This window comes from Cherax quadricarinatus, chromosome 11 (assembly GCF_038502225.1).
Source record: "Cherax quadricarinatus isolate ZL_2023a chromosome 11, ASM3850222v1, whole genome shotgun sequence".
Lineage (NCBI taxonomy): Eukaryota > Metazoa > Arthropoda > Malacostraca > Decapoda > Parastacidae > Cherax > Cherax quadricarinatus.
The window spans coordinates 46,268,787-46,278,786 of NC_091302.1; positions in this window are offsets into that span (position 1 = coordinate 46,268,787).

Consider the following 10,000-nt stretch of genomic DNA (forward strand, 5'->3'; position numbering starts at 1 on the left):
GTGTGTGTGTATTTATAATTACCCATAGGCACGCTGTTGTTCATTCGAGTTTAGCGCTTTCTGTGAATGCAACAGTAAGAATAATGAGAAACACGTTGAAAAGGTGTATCAGTCCTGGGCAAGACGATAAAAGGTGTATCAGTCCTGGGCAAGACGATAAAAGGTGTATCAGTCCTGGGCAAGACGATAAAAGGTGTATCAGTCCTGGGCAAGACGATAAAAGGTGTATCAGTCCTGGGCAAGACGATAAAAGGTGTATCAGTCCTGGGCAAGACGATAAAAGGTGTATCAGTCCTGGGCAAGACGATAAAAGGTGTATCAGTCCTGGGCAAGACGATAAAAGGTGTATCAGTCCTGGGAAAGACGATAAAAGGCCTGACTATCCCTGCAACCAGACTATTTATTTCTCCATACATCTCAATCTACGATGCCAGTGACATGGTGAGACGGTATTTCTGGAGTGTTACTTGACTGACAACATCCCTGGAGTGTTACTTGACTGACAACATTCCTGTAGTGTTACTTGACTGATAACATTCCTGGAGTGTTACTTGACTGATAACATTCCTGGAGTGTTACTTGACTGACAACATTCCCAGAGTGTTACTTGACTGACAACATTCCTAGAGTGTTACTTGACTGACAACATCCCTGGAGTGTTACTTGACTGACAACATTCCTGTAGTGTTACTTGACTGACAACATCCCTGGAGTGTTACTTGACTGACAACATCCCTGGAGTGTTACTTGACTGATAACATTACTGGAGTGTTACTTGACTGACAACATTCCTAGTGTGTTACTTGACTGACAACATTCCTAGAGTGTTACTTGACTGACAACATTCCTAGAGTGTTACTTGACTGACAACATTCCTAGTGTGTTACTTGACTGATAACATTCCTGGAGTGTTACTTGACTGACAACATCCCTGGAGTGTTACTTGACTGATAACATTACTGGAGTGTTACTTGACTGACAACATCCCTGGAGTGTTACTTGACTGACAACATTCCTGTAGTGTTACTTGACTGATAACATTCCTGGAGTGTTACTTGACTGACAACATTCCTGGAGTGTTACTTGACTGACAACATTCCCAGAGTGTTACTTGACTGACAACATTCCTAGAGTGTTACTTGACTGACAACATCCCTGGAGTGTTACTTGACTGACAACATTCCTGTAGTGTTACTTGACTGATAACATTACTGGAGTGTTACTTGACTGATAACATTCCTAGAGTGTTACTTGACTGACAACATTCCTGGAGTGTTACTTGACTGACAACATTCCTGGAGTGTTACTTGACTGACAACATTACTGGAGTGTTACTTGACTGATAACATCCCTGGAGTGTTACTTGACTGATAACATTCCTGGAGTGTTACTTGACTGACAACATCCCTGGAGTGTTACTTGACTGACAACATTCCTGTAGTGTTACTTGACTGACAACATTCCTAGAGTGTTACTTGAATGACAACATCCCTGGAGTGTTACTTGACTGACAACATTCCTAGAGTGTTACTTGACTGACAACATTCCTAGAGTGTTACTTGACTGACAACATTCCTAGAGTGTTACTTGACTGACAACATTCCTAGTGTGTTACTTGACTGACAACATTCCTAGAGTGTTACTTGACTGACAACATTCCTAGAGTGTTACTTGACTGACAACATTCCTAGTGTGTTACTTGACTGACAACATTCCTAGAGTGTTACTTGACTGACAACATTACTGGAGTGTTACTTGACTGACAACATTACTGGAGTGTTACTTGACTGACAACATTCCTAGAGTGTTACTTGACTGACAACATTCCTAGAGTGTTACTTGACTGATAACATTACTGGAGTGTTACTTGACTGACAACATTACTGGAGTGTTACTTGACTGATAACATTCCTGGAGTGTTACTTGACTGACAACATTCCTGGAGTGTTACTTGACTGATAACATTACTGGAGTGTTACTTGACTGATAACATTACTGGAGTGTTACTTGACTGACAACATTCCTGGAGTGTTACTTGACTGATAACATTCCTGGAGTGTTACTTGACTGACAACATTCCTGGAGTGTTACTTGACTGACAACATTCCTGGAGTGTTACTTGACTGACAACAGCTGCCAGCCTTCCAAGGAGGTGCCTTGATCCTTCCTTCCTCGGATCAAACCTGACTGCATCCCATTCCCCAGTCGTTGTATGACCCGTACGGATTTAGCGCTTTTCCTCAAATAAAATTAAAAATATCCGCAAGTCTTTATGGTCCTGGGCAAGACGTTAAAAGGCCTTATGATCCTGGGCAAGACGTTAAAAGGCCTTATGATTCTGGGCAAGACGTTAAAAGGCCTTATGATTCTGGGCAAGGCGTTAAAAGGCCTTATGATCCTGGGCAAGACGTTAAAAGGCTTTATGATCCTGGGCAAGACGTTAAAAGGCCTTATGATCCTTGGCAAGGCGTTAAAAGGCCTTATGATCCTGGGCAATACTTTAAAAGGCCTTATGATGCTGAACAAGGCGTTAAAAGGCCTTATGATCCTGGGCAAGACGTTAAAAGGCCTTATGATTCTGGGCAAGACGCTAAAAGGCCTAATGATCCTGGGCAAGGCGTTAAAAGGCCTTATGATCCTGGGCAAGGCGCTAAAAGGCCTTATGATCCTGGGCAAGGCGTTAAAAAGCCTTATGATCCTGGGCAAGGCGTTAAAAGGCCTTATGATCCTGATCAAGACGTTAAAAGGCTTTATGATCATGGGCAAGACGTTAAAAGGCCTTATAAACCTGGGCAAGGCTTTAAAAGGCCTTATGATCCTGGGCAAGGAGTTAAAAGGCTTTATGATCCTGGGCAAGGCGTTAAAAGGCCTAATGATCCTGGGCAAGACGTTAAAGGGCCTTATGATCCTGGGCAAGTCGTTAAATGGCCTTACGGTCCTGGGCAAGACGTTAAAAGGCCCTATGGTCCAAGACAAAACGTTATAAATGTCATTTGATTTTGGACAAGACGCTAAAAGGCCTTATGACATTGGATAAAACGTTAAAAGGCCTTATTGATTTGAACAAGACGTTACAAGGCCTTATGGTACTGGGAAAGACGTTAAAAGGTCTTATGGCCCTGTCAAGACGTTGAGAGACCTTCTTGTCCTGGGCAAGACACTGAAAGGCCCTATGGTCCTGAACAAGACATTTAAAGGCCCTATGGTCCTGGACATGACGTTAAAAGGACCTATAGTCCTGGATAAGAAGTTATAAATGCTATTTGATCCTGAGCAAGACGTTAAAAGGCCTTACCTTCCTGAGCAAGACGTTAAAAGGCCTTACCTTCTTGAGCAAGACGTTGAAAGGCCTTACCTTCCTGAGCAAGACGTTGAAAGGCCTTACCTTCCTGAGCAAGACGTTGAAAGGCCTTACCTTCCTGAGCAAGACGTTGAAAGGCCTTACCTTCCTGAGCAAGACGTTGAAAGGCCTTACCTTCCTGAGCAAGACGTTGAAAGGCCTTACCTTCCTGAGCAAGACGTTGAAAAGCCTTATGGACCTGGAAAATAAGTTAAAAGGCCCTGGACAAGACATTAAAAATGCCATTTTATCCTGCAAAAGACGTTAAAAAAAGTCAGTTGTTCCTGAACAAGACATTAAAAAGGTCCTGGGCAAGACCTTAACAGGGCTTTAGAAAGATCCTTTGGTTCTTGGTAGGAGGATAAAAAGGTCCATTGTTTCAGAACAAGGTATTAAAAGGCTTATTGGTTCTGGACAAGATGGAAAAAAGTCTGGTCGATCCCGAACAAGACATTATAACGTATGCCGGTCTCGGGCAAGAAGTTAAAAGGTCTAATAAACCACAAAAAGGCTTAGTAAACCGGTAAGGTTTTAAGAAAAGGCAATATGTTTCTTCAGCCATCCTAGGGAAGATGATTAAAACCGGCATTGATTCTGAATCATTAAAAGGCTCCAGCAGTAGGCCCTAGCAAGGCGTTAAAAAGCTTCAGCAGTAGGCCCTAGCAAGATGCTAAAAGGCTTCAACAGTAGGCCCTAGCAAGATGTTAAAAGACTTCAGCAGTAGGCCCTAACAAGATGTTAAATGGCTTCAACAGTAGGCCCTAGCAAGATGTTAAAAGGTTTCAGCAGTAGGCCCTAGCAAGATGTTAAAAGGCTTCGGCAGTAGGCCCTAGCAAGATGTTAAAAGGCTTCGGCAGTAGGCCCTAGCAAGACGTTAAAAGGCTTCAGCAGTAGGCCCTAACAAGATGTTAAATGGCTTCAGCAGTAGGCCCTAGCAAGATGTTAAAAGGCTTCAGCAGTAGGCCCTAGCAAGATGTTAAAAGGCTTCAGCAGTAGGCACTAGCAAGGCGTTAAAAGGCTTCAGAAGTAGGCCCGAGGAAGATGGTAAAAGGCTTCAGCAGTAGGCCTTAGCAAGATGTTAAAAGGCTTCAGCATAGGCCCTAGCAAGATGTTAAAAGGCTTCAACAGTAGGCCCTAGCAAGATGTTAAAAGGCTGCAGCAGTTACTAAAAACAACAGACATAGCCCCACTCCACAAAGGGGGCAGTAAAGCAATAGCAAAGAACTACAGACCGATAGCACTAACATCCCATATCTTAAAAATCTTTGAAAGGGTCCTAAGAAGCAAGATCACCACCCATCTAGAAACACATCAATTACACAACCCAGGGCAACATGGGTTTAGAGCAGGTCGCTCCTGTCTGTCCCAACTATTGGATCACTACGACAAGGTCCTAGATGCACTAGAAGACAAAAAGAATGCAGATGTAATATATACAGACTTTGCAAAAACCTTCGACAAGTGTGACCATTGCGTAATAGTGCACAAAATGCGTGCTAAATGAATAACAGGAAAAGTTGGTAGATGGATCTATAATTTCCTCACAAACAGAACACAAAGAGTAGTAGTCAACAGAGTAAAGTCCGAGGCGGCTACGGTGAAAAGCTCTGTTCCACAAGGCACAGTACTCGCTCCCATCTTGTTTCTCATCCTCATATCTGACATAGACAAGGATGTCAGCCACAGCACCGTGTCTTCCTTTGCAGATGACACCCGAATCTGCATGACAGTGTCTTCCAATGCAGACACTGCAAGGCTCCAGGCGGACATCAACCAAATCTTTCAGTGGGCTGCAGAAAACAATATGAAGTTCAACGATGAGAAATTTCAATTACTCCGATATGGTAAACACGAGGAAATTAAAACTTCATCAGAGTACAAAACAAATTCCGGCCACAAAATAGAGCGAAAAATCAACGTCAAAGACCTGAGAGTGATCATGTCGGAGGATCTCACCTTCAAGGACCATAACATTGTATCAATCGCAGCTGCTAGAAAAATGACAGGATGGATAATGAGAACCTTCAAAACTAGGGATGCCAAGCCCATGATGACACTCTTCAGGTCACTTGTTCTATCTAGGCTGGAATATTGCTGCACACTAACAGCACCTTTCAAGGCAAGTGAAATTGCTGACCTAGAAAATGTACAGAGAACCTTCACGGCGCGCATAACGGAGATAAAACACCTCAATTACTGGGAGCGCTTGAGGTTCCTGAACCTGTATTCCCTGGAACTCAGGCGGGAGAGATACATGATTATATACACCTGGAAAATCCTAGAGGGACTAGTACCGAACTTGCACAAGAAAATCACTCACAACGAAAGCAAAAGACTTGGCAGACGATGCAACATCCCCCCAATGAAAAGCAGGGGTGTCACTAGCACGTTAAGAGACAATACAATAAGTGTCAGGGTCCCGAGACTGTTCAACTGCCTCCCAGCATACATAAGGGGGGATTACCAATAGACCCCTGGCAGTCTTCAAGTTGGCACTGGACAAGCACCTAAAGTCGGTTCCTGACCAGCCTGGCTGTGGCTCGTACGTTGGATTGCGTGCAGCCAGCAGTAACAGCCTGGTTGATCAGGCTCTGATCCACCAGGAGGCCTGGTCACAGACCGGGCCGCGGGGGCGTTGACCCCCGGAACTCTCTCCAGGTAAACTCCAGGTAGGCCCTAGCAAGATGTTAAAAGACTTCAGCAGTAAGCCCTACCAAGACATTAAAAGGCTTCAGCAGTAAGCCCTGCCAAGACGTTAAAAGGCTTCAGCAGTTGGCGCTAGCAAGATATTAAAAGGCTTCACCACTAGGCCTTAGCAAGATGTTAAAAGGCTTCAGCAGTTGGCCCTAGCAAGATGTTAAAAGGCTTCAACACTAGGCCTTAGCAAGATGTTAAAAGGCTTCAGCAGTAAGCCCTACGAAGACGTTAAAAGGCTTTATCAGTAGGCCCGAGCAAGATGTTAAAAGGCTTCATCAGTAGGCCCTAGCAAGACGTTAAAAGGCTTCATCAGTAGGCTCTAGCAAAATGTTAAAAGGCTTCATCAGTAGTCCCTAGCAAGACGTTAAAAGGCTTCATCAGTAGGCCCTAGCATGATGTTAAAAGGCCTCATCAGTAGGCCCTAGCATGATGTTAAAAGGCTTCATCAGTAGGCCCTAGCATGATGTTAAAAGGCTTCAGCAGTTGGCCCTAGCAAGACTTTAAAAGGCTCTATAATTACTAATCAGGAAGATCAAAAAATGGCTCCATCTGCCTTGAATACGACTTAAAGAAACATTATTGAGAAAGACGTAAAAACGTCTTGACTATCCTGGTTTAACATGATACAATATATTGGTTTAACATGATACAATATATTGGTTTAACATGATACAATATATTGGTTTAACATGATACAATATATTGGTTTAACATGATACAATATATTGATTTAACATGATACAATATATTGGTTTAACATAATACAATATATTGGTTTAACATGATACAATATATTGGTTTAACATAATATAATATATTGGTTTAACATGATAAAATATATTGGTTTAACATAATATAATATATTGGTTTAACATGATACAATGTATTGGTTTAACATGATACAATATATTGGTTTAACATGATACAATATATTTGTTTAACATAATACAATATATTGGTTTAACCTGATACAATATATTGGTTTAAAATAATACAATATATTGGTTTAACATGATAAAATATATTGGTTTAACATAATATAATATATTGGTTTAACATGATACAATGTATTGGTTTAACATGATACACTGTATTGGGTTAATACGATACAGTATATTGATTTAATATCATACAGTATATTCGTTTAACATGATACAGTATCCTGGGTTGAGACGATACAGTATCGTGGTTTAACATAATACAGTATTCTGCTTTAACATTATACAATATTCTGGTTTAATATGATAGTGTATCCTGGCTAATACAGTATCCTGGGTTAATAAAGCTCCTTGGGTTAATACAGTATCCTGGGTTAATACAGCATCCTGGGTTAATACAGTATCCTGGGTTCATACAGTATCCTGGATTAATACAGTATCCTGGGTTAATACAGTATCCTGGATTGATACAGTATCCTGGATTAATACAGTATCCTGGATTAATACAGTATCCTGGATTAATACAGTATCCTGGGTTAAGACGGTATCTTGGATAAGTCGGTACAGTATCCACGATTAATACAGTGTCCTGGATTAATACAGTATCCTGGATTAAGACGGTACAGTATCCACCATTAATACAGTGTCCTGGATTAATACAGTATCCTGGATTAACAAAGTATCTTGGGTTAATACAGTATCCTGGGTTAATACAGTATAATGGATTAATGCAGTATCCTGGGTTAATACAGTATCCTGGATTAATACAGTATCCTGGATTAATACAGTATCCTGGATTAATACAGTATCCTGAATTAATACAATATCCTGGGTTAAGACGGTACATTATCCTGGGCTAATACAGTATCCTGGATTAATAGAGTATCCTGGATTAAGACGGTACAGTATCCTGGGCTAATACAGTATCCTGGATTAATACAGTATCCTGGGTTAATACAGTATCCTGGGTAAATACAGTATCCTGGGTTAATGCAGTATCCTGGGTTAATACAGTATCCTGGATTAATACAGTATCCTGGATTAATACAGTATCCTGGATTAATACAGTATTCTGAATTAATACAATATCCTGGGTTAAGACGGTACAGTATCCTGGGCTAATACAGTGTCCTGGATTAATACAGTATCCTGGTTTAATAAAGTATCCTGGGTTAATGCAGTATCCTGAATTAATACAATATCCTGGGTTAATACAGTATCCTGGATTAATACAGTATCCTGGATTAAGACAATACAGTATCCTGGATTAATACAGTATCCTGGGTTAATACAGTATCCTGGGTTAATACAGTATCCTGAGTTAATACAGTATAATGGGTTAATAGAGTATCCTGGGTTATTACAGTATCCTGAGTTAATACAGTATCATGGGTTAATACAGTATCCTGGATTAATACAGTATCTTGGGTTAATACAGTATCCTGGGTTAATACAGTATCCTGGATTAATACAGTATCCTGGGTTAATACAGTATCCTGGGTTAATACAGTATCCTGGTTAATACAGTATCCAGGGTTAATACAGTATCCTGGGTTAATACAGTATCCTGGGTTAATACAGTATCCTGGATTAATACAGTATCCTGGGTTAATACAGTATCCTGGGTTAATACAGTATCCTGGTTAACACAGTATCCTGGGTTAATACAGTATCCTGGATTAATACAGTATCCTGGGTTAATACAGTATCATGGGTTAATACAGTATCCTGGATTAATACAGTATCCTGGGTTAATACAGTATCCTGGGTTATTACAGTATCCTGGTTAATACAGTATCCAGGGTTAATACAGTATCCTGGGTTAATACAGTATCCTGGGTTAATACAGTATCCTGGATTAATTCAGTATCCTGGGTTAATACAGCATCCTGGGTTAATACAGTATCCTGGTTAACACAGTATCCTGGGTTAATACAGTATCCTGGATTAATACAGTATCCTGGGTTAATACAGTATCCTGGATAATACAGTATCCTGGTTAATACTGTATCCTGGGTTAATACAGTATCTTGGTTAATACAGTATCCTGGTTAATACAGTATCTTGGGTTAATACAGTTTCCTGGTTAATACAGTATCCTGGGTTAATACAGTATCCTGGGTTAATACAGTACCATGGGTTAATACAGTATCCTATATTAATACAGTATCCTTGGTTAATACAGTATCCTGGGTTAATACAGTATCCTGGATTAATACAGTATCCTGGATTAATACAGTAACCTGGATTAATACAGTATCATGGGTTAATACAGTATCCTGAATTAATACAGTATCCTGGGTTAATACAGTATCCTGGATTAATACAGTATGCTGGATTAATACAGTATCCTGGGTTAATACAGTATCTTGGGTTAATACAGTATCATGGGTTAATACAGTATCCTGGATTAATACAGTATCCTGGGTTAATACAGTATCCTGGGTTAATACAGTATCCTGGTTAATACAGTATCCTGGGTTAATACAGTATCCTGGGTTAATACAGTATCCTGGGTTAATACAGTATCCTGGATTAATACAGTATCCTGGGTTAATACAGTATCCTGGGTTAATACAGTATCTTGGTTAATACAGTATACTGAATTAATACAGTATCCTGGATTAATACAGTATCCTGGGTTAATACAGTATCCTGGATAATACAGTATCCTGGTTAATACAGTATCCTGGGTTAATACAGTATCTTGGTTAATACAGTATCCTGGTTAATACAGTATACTGGGTTAATACAGTTTCCTGGTTAATACAGTATCCTGGGTTAATACAGTATCCTGGGTTAATACAGTACCATGGGTTAATACAGTGTCCTATATTAATACAGTATCCTGGGTTAATACAGTATCCTGGGTTAATACAGTATCCTGGATTAATACAGTAACCTGGATTAATACAGTATCATGGGTTAATACAGTATTCTGGGTTAATACAGTATCCTGGGTTAATACAGTATCCTGGATTAATACAGTATCCTGGATTAATACAGTGACCTGGATTAATACAGT